This window comes from Sus scrofa, chromosome 10, assembly GCF_000003025.6.
Source record: "Sus scrofa isolate TJ Tabasco breed Duroc chromosome 10, Sscrofa11.1, whole genome shotgun sequence".
In the NCBI taxonomy this organism is placed as follows: Eukaryota; Metazoa; Chordata; class Mammalia; order Artiodactyla; family Suidae; genus Sus; species Sus scrofa.
The window spans coordinates 39786772-39802813 of NC_010452.4; the positions used below are offsets into that span (position 1 = coordinate 39786772).

At 45.5% G+C, this 16042-nt stretch overlaps 1 protein-coding gene across 5 annotated transcripts in view; it reads right to left on the bottom strand.

Moving 5' to 3' along the window:
* MPP7 (membrane palmitoylated protein 7) overlaps positions 1-11586 on the bottom strand; it is a 265984-nt gene extending 254398 nt beyond the window's left edge. For 2 of the 5 annotated variants that reach the window (XM_021064733.1, XM_021064732.1), the window contains exon 1: positions 11379-11580. The gene's annotated coding sequence lies outside the window, so the exon portion shown is untranslated. Of the gene's footprint in view, positions 1-11035; positions 11059-11378 lie in introns of those variants that run through there. The other 3 variants (XM_021064727.1, XM_021064734.1, XM_021064730.1) reach the window with 3 other exon arrangements.

Here is a 16042-nt window from a genome sequence, read left to right on the forward strand (position 1 = left end):
CCAAAGAATATTTTATTTTCTATCATCCAATCTCAACGTTAAAATTTTAAAGAGGGGGAACTACTGTCATAAATACACCTTTTGTTTATCATTCAACCCACAGAATGCCAGTAACAAATTTATATAAAAGGTTCAACCTGTCACCTGTTTTCTTGCACTATCAGCACCTTCAAAGCAAGGATGACTTATACACTTTCAACTCTGCTCTCAGACACAATGGAAGATACATAAAGGAGAATTACATGGAATAAATACCTTATTCTAGAGGCAAGAAAAATCTTGGTTTAACTCAAAAAAATTTCAATCCCTTTAACAGCACCAAGATGTGTCTACCATTATTTCTTAATTTCAAATGAGTTAAGCTACTTGGAGAATACAACAAAAGGACTTTTCTACTAATAGTTTCTTTGGATTTACTTACTTCTACAAACCAGTGCAACTGAGCTTGGTGTTTCACAGAAAAATGATGGACCAATTTCTTCATTCTGAACAGACTTGTCCTATAATCTCATAGAGCTGAAAACTATTTTTTTAATCAAACATCTAAGCTGCTTTTTATATACTAACTACATCTCAAGTAATATAACTTCTCTTTATTAAAATAACCTAATAGGAGTTCCCTTTGTGGCTCAGTGGTTAACAAATCCGACTAGGAACCATGAGGTTGTGGGTTCGATCCCTGCCCTTGCTCAGTGGGTTAAGGATCCGGTGTTGCCGTGAGCTGTGGTGTAGGTTGCAGACGCGGCTCAGATCCTACATTGCTGTGGCTCTGGCGTAGGCCGGTGGCTACAGCTCGGATTCGGCCCGTAGCCTGGAAACCTCCCTATGCCACGGGAGTGGCCCTAGAAAAGGCAAAAAGACAAAAAAAAATAAAATAAAATAAAATAATAACCTAAAAATTTAAAAAGGATGGAATTTAAACATCACCACTTTGCAAACCCCTAATAAAATGATGGATCTAGGCAATGATTATCAATGACCATAGACATCATAAGCAGAGAGACAACCAACACTGCCTGAATCCAGCTACAAGTACCCTCCACCACCTAGCAAGCAATTCTGCCAAAAAAAAAAAAAAAAAAAAAAAAAAAAGGGAAAGAGAAACTGAATCAAATCAAGATCAAATTACCATTTACAGGAAATAAAAAAACAGAACATGCTAAACCACACATCAAATTGAAAGCATTACAACAGGTTACTACCTGCTTTAATTCTTCTGAACTAGGATGATGTTACCAAGCAAACATTTTTTCCCATCATTTCTTGTGACCACACCCGAGGCATGTGGAAGCTCCCAGACCAGGGATCAAACCCACACTGCAGTTGCCGCCTGTACGGCACCTGCAACACCACTGAACCCTTAACCCACTGAGCCGCATGAGAACTCCCACGAACATTTTTTGATACATGCACAGGATAGTTTCTTCCAGGTCTCTTTGTGGGTATGTCCACCTTAATAGATGAACAAATGTGGATAAGCAATGAGATCCTGCTGTACAGCACAGGGAATTATATCTAGTCACTTGTCATGGGACATAATGGAGGATAATGTGAGAAAAAGAATACACACACACACACATATATATGTATGACTGGGTCACTTTGCTGTACAGTAGAAATTGACAGGACACTGTAAACCCACCATAATGGAAAAAATAAAAATTATAAAAAAGAAAAAAGATAAAGACATCAATCCAGCATTAGCAATGTTTATGGACCGCTTCCTACACGTCTGCTGATCTCAGTATGTGCCTTCCTAGTGTTACTAAACTTTCTTTCACTGGGAAAAATACAGCACAGCCAGGCCAAGAAGGAGCAGGTCCCTGCTTCTAAGAAGATTTGGGTGTAAAGTAAGGGAAGGAGCAGGATCTGGTTCAGCAGCCTCAGGGCGACACATCAGCAGGAGAGGCGGCCCTCAGCTGCACAGGCAGGAAGATGCTAGGGGCCAGCTCTTTGCTCCCAGGGTCCAGGAACCCTTGGGGCTCCTGAACAATCTTTCAGGACATCAGTGACCTCAAAACTGTTTGTCTAACAAGGCTGACAGGTTGTGATTTTCATGACACGGACATGTGCAAGCAGGGAGCGTCTGACTGCTGGCACCTTAGCATGAAGCCAGGCAGGGCACCAACCGTACAGTAACCATGCAGTCCTCGTGGGAGGAACCTGGAGAAGATGATGCCAGTTTTACCTATGAAAGTCCTGAAGAAAAAGGTGAGAATTAACAGCTGCAGCAAACCTTGATCCCGGAACCATCTTTTTAATATTCTGTGTAACAGAACAGGAAGTACACGCAAGAACCTGAGCTGTCCCTGGAGAATGGTGGTCATCTCAAGGAAAAGGAACTGTGCCAACTAGACGACTTGTGAACTGAACTGGCAGCTTTTCTGTACTCCCCATAGAATATTATTCATCTACAAATAACTGGAGGGGAGTTCCTATTGTGGCTCATGGGCAATGAGCCCCCCAAGGTATCCATGAGGATGCGGGTTCCATCCCTGGCCTCCTCAGTGGTTTATGGAGCCAGCATTGCCATGAGCTGTGGTGTGTAGGTCACAGATGAGGCTCAGATCAGGTGTGGCTGTGGCTGTGGTGTAGGTCGCAGCCGCAGCTCCAATTCAATCCCTAGCTTGGGAACCTCCATATGCGACAGGATGACCAAAAAAAAAACTCCAGTAAGAGATTAGCATCTAGAACATTCAACAACAACAAATTTTCTGTAAATACGGCAGAAACATGGGGAGGAAGATAAAGAAATCTAACAGAATGAAAGGCAAAGAACAGGTCAATGCCGATTGATCAACGGGGAGACCTACACACCTAGTGGGCATCACCTGGGCACTTCATTGCACTAGCGGTCAGAGGTCGCCAATGGGAACAGCAAGAGAGCTCTGTGTTCAGATGGCGCATAAGACTGGAAAAAGCTGTAAGGTCAAAAATGACCAAGGGGCAGCAAGACTGTGGGGGGCAGCAAGATTGTGGGGAGCAACATCTGGAGAGAGTGCAGCCATCCTAAACGATAATGTGGAAGAACTCAGGAAATTACGAATATGCCCCAGAGAGGGTCCTGTGGGGGGAGGGGAGAAACAATAAAACGAGAGGCTTTACGGGGACCCACAGTGGTGGAGGACCATTCACTCAGGCTGTGCACCTAATGTGCAGAGGTCCCCTCTCAGGCGCCCTGTCACTGAGCCAGTGCGCGGTCAATCCCTGCACACCAGGTGCTGTGCCCCGTGTTGGGAACACAGAAGGGAAGATGGGATCCCTGCCCTCGGAGCTGACATTCCAGCAAAAGGAACAATAAAGAGCAAACAAAATTATGGTAAGAGTGTGACAGCTGCTACAACGGAAATAAAACGGGTGGTTGTGACAGGAAGTGACGGGTGGGGCAACTTTTCAGAGGCTTGCCAGAGAGAAGGGGGCTCTCAGAGAGGAGCAGAGAGAAAATGCAGCAGGCATTCAGCAGGCTGCAGAAAGAGACTCTCCAGGACCTGCATCGGGGGGCATGTTACATTTTACAGGTGAGACTGCAGCTGTTCTAAAGATGACTGTCAGGTATTTCTCATAACCGAGCTCCCAGGAACAACCTTTAAAGCTCCTGTTCTATGAAGTGTGGACTACAATGATTATAGCTGGAAGCCAATATATTTTGACCAAAGAGTTTTTTTTGGGGGGGCACCACCCATGTGAATATTCTATGTCTCTAAAAAAGGTTCCTGGAAAATTACTATGATCCACAAACCATTCATTCATTCAACAGAAGTGAGCCCTCGGAGTTCCTGCTGTGGCGCAGGCGGAAACAAAGCCAACTAGTATCCATGAGGACGCAGGTTCGATCCCTGGCCTCGCTCAGTGGGTTAAGGATCTGGAAGCTGTAGTGTAGGTCGCAGATGTGGTTTGGATCCCACGTTGCTGTGGCTGTGGTGTGTATGCCAGCAGCTGTCCCTCCTACTCAACCCCTAGCCTGGAAACCTCCATATGCCACGGGGGCAGCCCTAACAAGCAAAAAAAAAAGAAAAGAAAAGAAAGTAATTGAGTCCTCATCTATCTTTCCCACAGCACCATGTGGGGAAATGAAAGTTTCTGTCCTTAAGGAATATACCTCAACTTTGCAAGATTCAGGATTCTATTTATTTCATTCACTAAATGACTTTTATGATTAAAAGCCAACATTTATTGCATGCTTGCAACCCTCGAGGCACTGTTCTTCAAGTTTTTACACACATTTGAGGTTACATAATATTCCTAACAACATAATGCTACATTATTTCCATTTGAGAAGTAAAAAACCAGGAGTTCTCCTTGTGGCTCAGGGGACTAAGAACCTGACTCATATCCATGAGGATGCAGGTTCTATCCATAGGCCTCCATCAGTGGGTTAAGGATCCGGTGTTGCCACAAGATGCAGCATAGGTCACAGACACGGCTTAGATCCAGCGTTGCGGTGGCTGTGACATAGACTGACAGCTGCCACTCTGATTCCACCCCTAGCCTGGGAACTTCCATATGCCATGAATGAGGCTGTAAAAAGGCAAAAAAAAAAAAAAAAAAAAAAAAAAAAAAGGAGGAGTTCCCATCATGGTTCAGTGGTTAACCAAGCAGACTAGTATCCATGAGGACACAGGTTCAGTCCCTAGCCTCATTCAGTGGGTTAAGGATCTGGCGTTGCCGTGAGCTGTGGTGTAGGTCGCAGATGTGGATCGGATCCCACATTGCAATGGCTGTGGTACAGGCCGACAGCTACAGCTCCCATTCAACCCCTAGCCTAGGAACCTCCATGTGTCCCGGGTGTGGCCCTAAAGAGACAAAAAGACAAAAAAAAAAAAGGAAAGAAATGAAAACTCCAAGGGGTAAGAAACTTGCCTGATGTCCAAGAAGGAATAAGCAGCAGAGGAGAGGTTCAAATTCACCACTTTTCAAAGTCCAGATTCTGAACCACTACATTCGTATTCTCCCTGGAATCTTGTCGGTGGTTTTCAAGGTGTGGTCCCTGGCCCAGAAGCATCACCAACCATCACCCTGGAACTTATCAGCAATGCAGATTCTCAAGGCCCATCCCCAGATGAGGCCGAACCAGCCACCGGAATTTCAGCAAGCCCTCTAGGTGGCTCTGAGGCTAAAGTCTGAGAAGCATGGTCTAGAGCCTTCATACCCAACTTCATGTATGTTAAAGGTTGAAATGATTACCATCTTGACAAGTCCAAGATACAAAATTTTGATCCTATTAAAAAAGACTGTAAACAGATCAAAATTATATATACACACATACGTGTATAATATTTTTTTTAGGGCCGCACTCGCAGCATATAGAAGTTCCCAGGCTAGGGGTTGAATTAGACCTGCAGCTGCCGGCCCACACAACAGCCACAACAACATAAGATCCAACCTGGTCTGTGACCTACACCATAGCTCAGGGCAAGGCCGGATCCTTAACCCACTAAGCGAGTCCAGGGATTGAACCTGCATCTTCAGGATACCAGTCGGGTTGTTACCCACTGAGCCATGACGGGAACTCCCCAAAATGATATTAATTCACCTCCTCATTGCCCACAAGCAGGGCACACATCCTCCGCCTAAACCTGGCAAAATGCCTACTTTGGGCCCTGATTACATCATCTTTTTTAAAAAGTCAGCTCTGGGAGGTCCCTTTTTGGCTAAATGGTTAATGAACCGACTAGGATCCCTGAGGATACAGGTTCAATCCCTGGCCTTGCTCAGTGGGTTAAGGATCTGGTGTAGCCATGAACTGTGGTGGAGGTGGCAGACACAGCTGAGGATGCCAAGTGGCTGTGACTGTGGCATGGGCCAGCGGCTATTACTCCAATTCGACCCCTAGCCTGGCAACTTCCATTAGCCACAGGGGTGACCCTAAAAAGCGGCGGGCGTGGGGGGGAGGCAGCTCTGATGGGCCTTACTGGGGAATTGAGCTAAATTCCAAACATGAAAAGAACACAGACATCCAAATAGAATCTTTACAAGTTAAATCACAAGCCATATTAGGAAAAGGTGAAAAAAAATATTTTGAATATCAGCTGTAGAAGCTGGGTCCTTAGCTCAGAATCCTTTTGATCCTTGGCCCAACTCCAAATTTTTACAGCATCACTTCCATAAACTTCCAATTGCCAAAAAAAGAAGTTACAATCCTCAGAGAGATTTGATTCTCAAGATTCAAACTGCTGTGAGTATACATACAGAGGCGCTGACTTGCAAAGAGCAAGTTTTTAATCCTGAGTAGAGCTGATTAGAGGCTTTTTACCGTATATACTACTGTATAATACTACAGCAAAAACTGCTCAAATTATCCTGCCTATGAGCTAGACCAGCCCTCTACCGCACCCAACCTGACCCTTCTCTTTTCAAAGCAATACTGAGGAGTTCCCAACATGGTTCAGTGGTTAGTGAATCCGACTAGCATCCATGAGGATGCAGGTTCGATCCCTGGCCTTGCTCAGTGGGCATTGCTGTGAGCTGTGGTGTAGGTTGCAGATTCAGCTTGGATCTGGCATTGCTGTGGCTGTGGCATAGGCCACTGGCTACAGCTCCTATTAGACCCCTAGACTGGGAACCTCCATATGCCACAGGTACAACCCTAAAAAGCAAAAAAAAAAAAAGGGGGGGGGAGCAATACTGGGACCAAGTGCCTTCTTTGTCCCCCAAATCAAGTGCCCAGTAGGAGCAATCCAGTTCCATGTATTTTTTTCTCTTTTGGCCACCTGGCGGCATATGGTGTCCCCAGGCTAGGGATTGGATCCCAGAAGCAGTTTTGACCAACACCACAGCTGCAGGCACTGGATCCTTAGCCCACTGTGCTGGGCCAGGAATCAAACCTGTGTCCCAGAGCTCCAGAGATGCCACTGATCCCAATACACCACAATGGAATCTCCTATGTTCAAGGTTTTCCTTTCTCCCCCCCGCCCCGCTTTTTTAGGGCCCCACCCAAGGCATATGGAAGTTCCCAGACTAGGGGTGGATGGAACTGGAGCTCCAGCTGTCGGCATACACCACAGCCACAGCAACACAGGTGTGTCTGCGACCCACACCACAACTCAGGGCAACACCTGATCCTTAACCCACTGAGTGAGGCCAGGGATCGAACCCACATCCTCACGGATACTAGTCAGCTTTGTTTCCACCATGCCACAATGGGAACTCCTCTATTTCTAATAAAGCCTTTTTCCAAAGGGAGTGCAAGACTGAGCATCAGAAGTATATTCTAGCACCTACCATAACTGAGAACCTATCATACACCAAATAACTCTTTCAAGTGATTCACTTGCATACTCAACTCAAGTTATCAATTTGACCAAGTTCAGGGTTCTACTTAGTTTAAAGATTAAAAACATTAAGCTGAAGACTGAAGCGTTAAGGAGCCCAAGGCTGGGCCACGGGAGGTTTAATATAAACCTCCCTTTTATATTAATACTTACGGGCTTGATTAATGTCAGCCAAGGTACAGAGAGCTCTGGGAAGCCTACTCAGGCAGCTTTTTAACCTGCTTGGCTGCTTACATCCACCCACCTGTCATCCAAGGGCAGGCAGCCCCGCTGGCACCTACTTTCCTACAAGGAATGGCACCTAATGATTTCCCCTCCCAAACCACCATCCGCTCTCCGGAGAACCAGAGCTGGTTCCAAGGAACAAATTACCAGAGCTCTCCTGCCCACACAAGGTTCAGTGGAACTGAAATATACACAAGCACCCACCAACCGCCTAGAGACTTGCCCACTCAAGTTCTCATTCTGCCTTTTAAAAGTCCAACCCTGGAGTTCCCATTGCGGCTCAGAGGGTTAAGAAGCCGACTAGTATCCATGCAGATGTGGGTTCAATCCCTGTCCTCGCTCAGTGGGTTAAGGATCCTGCTTTGCCATAAGGCATAGGCCACAGATGCACCTTCCATCTGGTGTGCTGTGGTGTAGGCAGGCAGTTGCAGCTCCCATTTGACCCCTAGCCTGGGAACTTCCATATCCTGCTGGTGGCCCTAAAAAAATTAAAAATAATAATCGGGTTTTCCCCAAAACATCTCACAAAATGCCATCATCCTAACTAGTTCTTTTTTTTCTCCACAAATTCTGCCATTGCTATTTCTAAAACGGGTAAAGCTTTTTAACAAAGCAGCCGCTATGTTTTCTCATCTCCCTTCCATGACAACTGTGACAAGCAATTTAACCGATAACCAAGAAATGTAACAGCTCCCACCATCCAAGGGAGAAAGCTCCCCCTTCTCTCCTAAGTGATAATCACATTCTTTCCCAAAAGAGCAGAAAGATGTATTAAGCGAGCAGTCAAGGGGGGAAAAAAGAAAAAAGAAAAAACCCTGTTTTAAATGCCTGGAAATAAATTTTGTATAAATGTAAGTATTTGTTCATAGATAAATATAGAATAATCTTGCTATATACGCCCACTTTATTCCACCTCTTCTTCTAAAGAATCAGTAATCTAAGAAAGCAAAGCATAAAACCATGCTCAAATAGCTCATCATATTTCACGAGATTTTTAAAAAACAGAAATCATTTAAAAAAACTGTTCAAGTGTACATAAGGACCAATAAATTCACACTCTGTTCCAGATTCCTGACCACAGAGAGAACCAGACCTTTTCAGCAGAAGTTACTTCTAAAATTACTAACAATGTCCCTTACTTTAAATGAAGCTGCCATGTCCTTAAAAATAACCTCATTTAATAAAACTGACTTAACTCACTTACTGAAGTTCTATCTGAATGTCCGTGATGACCATGCAGCCCGTTTGAATCTTTGTCAGTGAAATGCTTCTAATAACAATTTTCAAAAATCTGATTGAAACCTCCAATAAACAGCACCCAGGGCACCATCTAGTGGAAGTTGTGTCATGTGTCATTAAATCTTTTTTGAAGGGTAGAAGCTCTGAAAACCACAGGGGAGGCTAAAAGCCCTAGGTAAGAATACAGGTTAAGTACTTTACAAATAGCCTAAATCTCTTTCCTGCTTCTCACACTGTAAGAGGTGTTCATCAAAAGAGGTCTCATTTTTGACACAAACTAGCCGATGACGAAGGCTTCTTTGTAAAATGTTCTGTTTGTCTCAGGATACACCATGATGGAAGATAATTTAAGAAAAGGAACGTATATACATATGTATGACTGGGTCACCTTCCTGCACAGCAGACATTGGCACAACATTGTAAATGAACTATACTGTCATAAAAAATAAAGATAAAATTTTTTTAAAAAACGTTCTGCTTGGGTGCTAGAAATTTTAATTTAACCAGGAGAGTAAAAATTAAGAAAAGATATTAAGGCACAAATAAATGAGTAAACACGATCAGAACTGGGCAAACAGAGCTAATGTTAGTGATGCCTTATATAAGTTCTATCAAAATGTATGTTCTGTGCAACAGAGCCTCTGCCATGAAGACAAGGAGTTCCTTCATGATTAAACAGTTCCATTGGTTAATTCATAAGACACTTCCGTGTTCCTGATGACTAATACATTGAACATAATCTAACAACTCTCCAGGTCCCCAAGCCTTGCCATCCCTCAAAGGTACCCTCCCAACTATGCATGTAAACCTGCTATCCATCCCCAAACTCCCTTAGGTTATCAGAATCGAGGAAGAGGTGATTTTTACACGTGCAATACGTCTGAATTTATAGGAAAAAAATCTCCTGAAACTGGAGTTCCCATTGCAGTACAGCGGAAACGAATCCAACTAGTAACCATGAGGTTGCGGGTTCGATCCCTGGCCTCGCTCAGTGGGTTAAGGATCCGGCACTGCCGTGAGCTGTGGTATAGGCCGGCAGTTGCAGCTCCTCTTAGACCCCTAGCCAGGAAACCTCCATATGCCGCAAGTACGGCCCTAAAAAGCAAAACAAAACAAAACAAAAAACTCCTGAAACAAAATCCAACTAAACTGTATTACATTTCATTTTTATTTGCCTTATGAATATGAATTAGTTTGGCTCAAGTCAGAAACCAGTACTCAAAGTCCAACGCTAAGCCTGAGAGGCAAACAAAGAAGATAAGGTTTCCTCAAGGGAAAAACCTCTGCAAACTTAAAATAGAGATTTTCCACACAGCACCACTGGGTTTTCTTGCCTTTGTGAAAAATTACCTTTCTTGTGAAATTCAAACTATCTTAACAACCTGGGGGGGGGGAGCCTAAGAGAATATTTTACTTGGAAATAACCATCTCCACCTCTGTATATGTGAATCAAATCGGAATGCAGCAGCTTGCTTGAAGGTGGGAAACTTACTAGATATTGGATTAAACCCATTACAGGATGTAACAGAAGGAGTCAAGGCAGACCTCCTTTCACCTCTAGGGCTTCCCGTCTTTGTACCAGTAAAATGGGCGTGAAGTGCGCTACCTGCTTCCGGAGAGGACGAGGATACCACGGCTGATGCCTCGCTCTGCGGCTCTCAATTAAAAGCCCTAAATGCAGTGCACCTGGAAGAGAGCCCCTGCTCCAAGAGTCTCCGCTGTGCCATTACTGCTAAAACTCGTGACCTTCATTGCACTTGTGAAAAAACGGCAAACGAGATAAGGCCATTTAAGTCCATCAAAGAAAAGCTCATAGCGATTCAAGGTGCTTCTTTACAGGTAAATCAAACCACATAGGCAACTAGGACTGGTCTGCAAAGTATGACTGAGTGGGTAGCAGGTGCTAATACCTAAAGCCCAGAGATTGTTTTCAGGAAGGCTTTTCTTATCCGAATGCTAATGTTTGAAAAATTAGGAAAAGAAGAAAGAATTGCACGTCTACACCCACTCATTAAGAGTGACAGAAACAAGGTCCCACGCCTACAGTCATTTCACCCCAGCACGGCATTCCTCACCCACATTCCTGCCCCTCACCCCCACCGCACACTCCCCACTTCAGCCCAAAGGTGAGTCACACTGCTGGTTTTACTTGTCACTTAAGAAAAAGCCCCAAATAAGTTCACATTAAAGGCTGCTTTGAATTGCAAAAATAATAAGTAAATCAGGTGCCTCTGTAAACGCACTGCCAAGCTCGGGTCTCCGGGAAATGTGTAATTAACACTACCCAAGTATACACGTACCTTTCTCGCATTAAAAAAGAAAAAGAGCCACGCACTTATCGCTCTGTATTGGCAGGTCCTTCTTCCCGGAGCCTCCCTCTGACTCAACTCCGTGTTTTCCCTGCACCTGCACGTCCCTGCGCCCCGAGGTGGGCCCGCCGCCTCATCCGCTTTCCGGGGGTGCCAACACCGCCTCCGCCCCCGCCCAGCCGCCCAGCCAGGTGCAGCCGCCGAGGGCTACTGGGCGGAGGCGCCTCGAGGCGGGCGAGAGGCTCCGGGGACGCGGCCCGATCGGCCAACCCCGCCGCCCGCACAGCACAGCACAGGGGCTTGGACAGGCGCTGCAGCCCGAGCGTCCCCTTACCTGCTCTGGGCAGCTGTGCCCGCGGAAGCGCGCTCGCTCCGGCGCCAGCAGCCCCGGCTGGGAGGCAAAGAGGTTGCGACCGCTGCCGCCGCGAAGGACAATCGGGAGCCTGCGGGATCCGCACCGCCGCGGCGGGCGCAGGACGCACGAGCCCGGCGGGGGCCCGGCCCCACCTCCAGCCCAGCGAGTCACCGCCTCTGCCCCCTCCCGCGGCGAGGCGGGGCGGGGCCGCGGCTGGCGGGGAGGAGCGAGAGTGAGGCCGACGCTATGCAAGAGGCGCCTTCCGATTGGCTGCGGTGGGGGTAGGCGTCTTCGATTTGAAGAGAGCGTCGTCACTCGCGCTCCCTCATTGGTCAGAACGGAAAACAGAGCAGAGCCCCGATTGGTGGCAGCCCTGTAGCGCTTCTCCCCAACCTTCAACATCGAAGCTCCGCCCCCCTCCCCCGCCCCACCTCGGTTCCCAGGTGGCTGCGGAACTAGGCGTAACTTGCACTAGCAGTCTCCCTGGAGAGAACCACGGGTAGCCCAGGTTCCTTTGCTGGAAGCGAGCTTCCTTATTCAGCCGAGTCTTTGATTTCCGTATGAACTTGGTGAATAACAGCTAATCTCTAACATCGCTTGTATTTAGAGCGATGTGTATTTTTTTAAATGCTACATAAGTTTCAAAGGGAAATTGGCATATGCAAAGAAAAGGCGTAAAAAATTTTCACCCCTGACGGCGAGATAATTCTGGGTTTTTTTGTAATTACCTTTCTGTGTTTTATATTAATTTCATAGTTTTAAAAAATGTTTTAATGGAAAATGAATAAAGTGCAGAGAATGGTAAAGGCAAAAACTTTGAGGATATCCGGGGCACGAATCCTTCCACAATAGGGAAAAACACAACGATAAACGCAATGTCTGAGGCCATCAAAAAAGTCCGTGCTGGTATCAGCCCCCTTCAGCCGGTTCAAAGAACTTCATAAATATGACTGAGCTTGTGACTGAGCTGTGTTCATGAACGTTAGAAAGGCTATTTCCATAGAACTACTATTTATCCAACACATAGTGGATAATGAGCTACACTAAACAGATTCATAGCAAGAATTTAGAATCCAAATACAAAATAAAGCTTTCACCAAAAAAGTAGACTGCAAAAAGAAATTTAGAAGATAAATTGGGAAACTCAGCTAATGGGGGGAATTTTAAGAAAAGAATGGGATAGCACTTGTAGATGAGACAGACTTTGAAGGGAAGGAGAAGAGAATGGAGGAATGACCAATGACCCATAGGCAGTGTCATCTCAGACCACATCTGCCTAAAAGCAGGTGAAGCCTTTCTTGCCTGGGAACCACACTTGCTTAACTCTCTCCAGCTGCTTTCCTATTCAATTTGTCCTTTTTCTCAGTCCCAAGAGGTCCTGCAATAGGCTATTGGAAGTGAAGCACTTCACCTAATAACTCCATAAATTTTATAGTCGTTGAGAGAAAATGGAGATGGACAAAAATCAAACATAAAGAAGGAGAGGAATGTTACGGTTAACATGAACTTGAAGAGACCCAAGGACAGGAAACCTACTACAGAGAATAAGACAAATCGTTTTTTTAATCTCATTTCTGGAAAATAAGGTAAAGCCTTTGGAGGACAGAGTAATCACATTACCTAACAAAGATTTTTCACAGAACCCTGGTAATGAATGGAATCCTAAATGATAATTTGAAAATTTGTGTCCCAGAGTATTCTGACAAAGTAACTCAGTGTTGAGAGCTAGTTATGTTGGGGAGAAGGTGGATGGGGGTGGGGAGTGGAAGGACCTAGCATTGCCCAGTGAGAACAAATTGGGAAGAAAACATTCCAAAAGTTTGTTCCACAATAATGTCTGAGGTTCCATCACTAACTTTCTTTGGCTTTAAATTATTTATTCCTTTTTTCTTTTTTTTTAGGGCCACACCCATAACATATAGAAGTTCCCAGGCTAGGGGAAGAATCAGAGCTATAGCTGCCAGCCTACACCAAAGCCACAGCAACTCAGGATTAGAGCCACGTCTGCAACCTACACCACAGCTCATGGCAACACTGGATCCTTAACCCACGGAGCAAGGCCAGGGTTTGAACCCGCATCATCATGGATATTATTTGAGTTTATAACCCTCTGAGCTGCAACAGGAACTCCAAATCATTAATTTTTTTAATGGGCATCCACTCACTAAGTCAGTCTATCGGGCATAGATCTACAAAGAACATACTATTTGCCAAGGACAGGCCAGGTGTAAGACACAGGGCCTGCGGAATCCTTATGCACATTAGTACTGCCCAGGAGATGGAGATCGAGGGTGAGCTGGGAATACAACCCTGAAGGGCCAAGGAAATCATCCCGAAGGAAATGAGGTATCACTGAATCAAGAGTCACGCCAGTGAAAGGGGAGAAGGTTCTAGGTCTAGGGAACAACTGCAGAGGAACACTGGGCAGCAGGCAGGAAGAAGGGAATCCAAAGCAGAGCCTTTGGGGCCACTGGATGAAAAGTAAACTCTCTGCACATCCCAAACTCGCCTTGCACGGATGGCCCAGGGTGTTGAGGAAAAAAAAAAAAAAAAAAAAAAAAAAACTCCAAGAGGAGTTCCTGTTGTGGCTCAGCAGGTTAAGGACCCAGCATTGTCTCTGAGGATGCCAATTCCATTCCTGGCCTTGTTCAGTGGGTTAAGGATCCAGCATTGGGCAAGTTGCCAGCAGATTGCCCAAGAGGCTCAGGTCCAGTGTTGCTGTGGCTGTGGAGTAGGCCTGCAGCTGCAGTTCCGATTCCACTCTAGCCTGGGAATTGCCATGTGCCACAGGTGCAACCATAAAAAGAAAAAAAAAAAAATGAGCAACAACATTGCGAAGGCATGGGAGTTGATGAAATATGAGACATAACAGGCTGATTGCCATTTCTCATCCTCATCACCTTCATTTCCTCAACAAAAATCATTAAAATGAATAGATACCCACTTTTTCACATGTTCTTTCTTGGATAGAAATGGGTTAAGACTGGAGTTCTCATGGTAGCTCAGCGGAAATGAATCTGACTAGTATCTGTGAGGATGCAGGTTCAATCCCTGGTCTCGATCATGGGTTAAGGATCCAGCGTTGCTCTGAGCTGTGGTGTAGGTTGCAGATGTGGCTTGGATCTGGCATTGCTGTGGCTGTGGCGCAGGCCAGCAGCTGTAGCTCTGATTCCACCCCTAGTCTGGGAACTTCCATATGCCGCGGGTGCAGCCTTAAAAAAAAGAAAGGAAAGAAAGAAGGAAGGGAGGAAGGAAGGAGGGAAGGGAAGAAAGAAAGAGAGAAAGAAAGAGCAAAGCAAAGCAAAGCAAAGCAAAGCAAAGCAAAGGGTTGTTAATCCTATTTGGCCAGAATTAGGACAGGGCTGAAGGCCTTGGAGTAGGGATCTGTGCTGCTAGTTCCAGCCTTTCCCTGTGCTCCTTGGCACACTTTCTCATCAGGTAAAGTTACCATGAGCAGATCTCCGAAGGGAAGAGAGCCAGCCCCCCCAACAGACAACCAATCAGATGAAGTGCTGGGAAATGTCCTCGAATCTCAGGACATCTGGCTGATAGTGCATCAAAAGAGACAGCCACAAATCAATTAAAAATGCAATCTTTGGAATGTCTGACACAGTGCTTCAAAGCCACTTAAAAAAGCAAGATCTGCATCCTAATATTAGAGTTCAAAAATTAATAATAGGAGTTCCCATCGTGGCGCAGCGGAAACAAATCTGACTAGGAACCATGAGGTTTTGGGTTTAATCCCTGGCCTCACCTAATGGGCTAAGGATCCAGTGTAGGTTGCAGATTTAGCTGTGCACATGCAGATCCTGCATTGCTGTGGCTGTGGCATAGGCTGGCAGCTGTAGCTCCAATTTGACCCCTAGCCCAGGAACTTCCATATGCTGCAGATCCAACCATAAAAAGGAAAAAAAATTTTTTTCTCATACTCCACTATGCTCTACAGCAGAAACTGACACACAGTAAATGAACTGTACTCTAATAAAAATAAAATAAAATTTCTCATACTGAACCAAATATGTCTCTATCCTCCCCCCTGCCCAAGTCCGGAAAGCTGTTGATCTGAAGGAGTTGGGAATAGTTTTGTTTTATTTTATTTTTTGTCTTTTTTTTAGGGCTGAACCCTCAGCATATGGAAGTTCCCAGGCTAGGGATCTAATCGGAGCTGTAGCTGCCAGCCTACACCACAGCCACAGCAATGCCAGATCCTTAACCCACTGATCAAGGCCAGAGGTCGAACCTGCATCCTCATGGATACTAGTCAGGTTCATTTCCACTGAACAACAACGGGAACTCCAATTGTTTTCAAATGCTCTTCATATCCACAGCATTTGAAGTCAGGATAAGGCAATAATTTTTTAATTGTTTGGCTTTTTTTTTTTTTTTTAACTTTTGTCTTTTTTTATAGGGCCACACTTGCGGCATATGGAGGTTCCCAGGCTAGGAGGTGAATCGGAGCTATAGCTGCCAGCCTATGCCACAGCCACAGCAACACAGGATCTGAGCAGCATCTGTGACCTACACCATAGTTCATGGCAACGCCAGATCCTTAATCCACTGAGCAAGCCCAGGGATCGAACCCACAACCTCATGGTTCCTAGTCAGATTTCTTTCCACTGCGCCATAAGAACTCCTATTTGGCC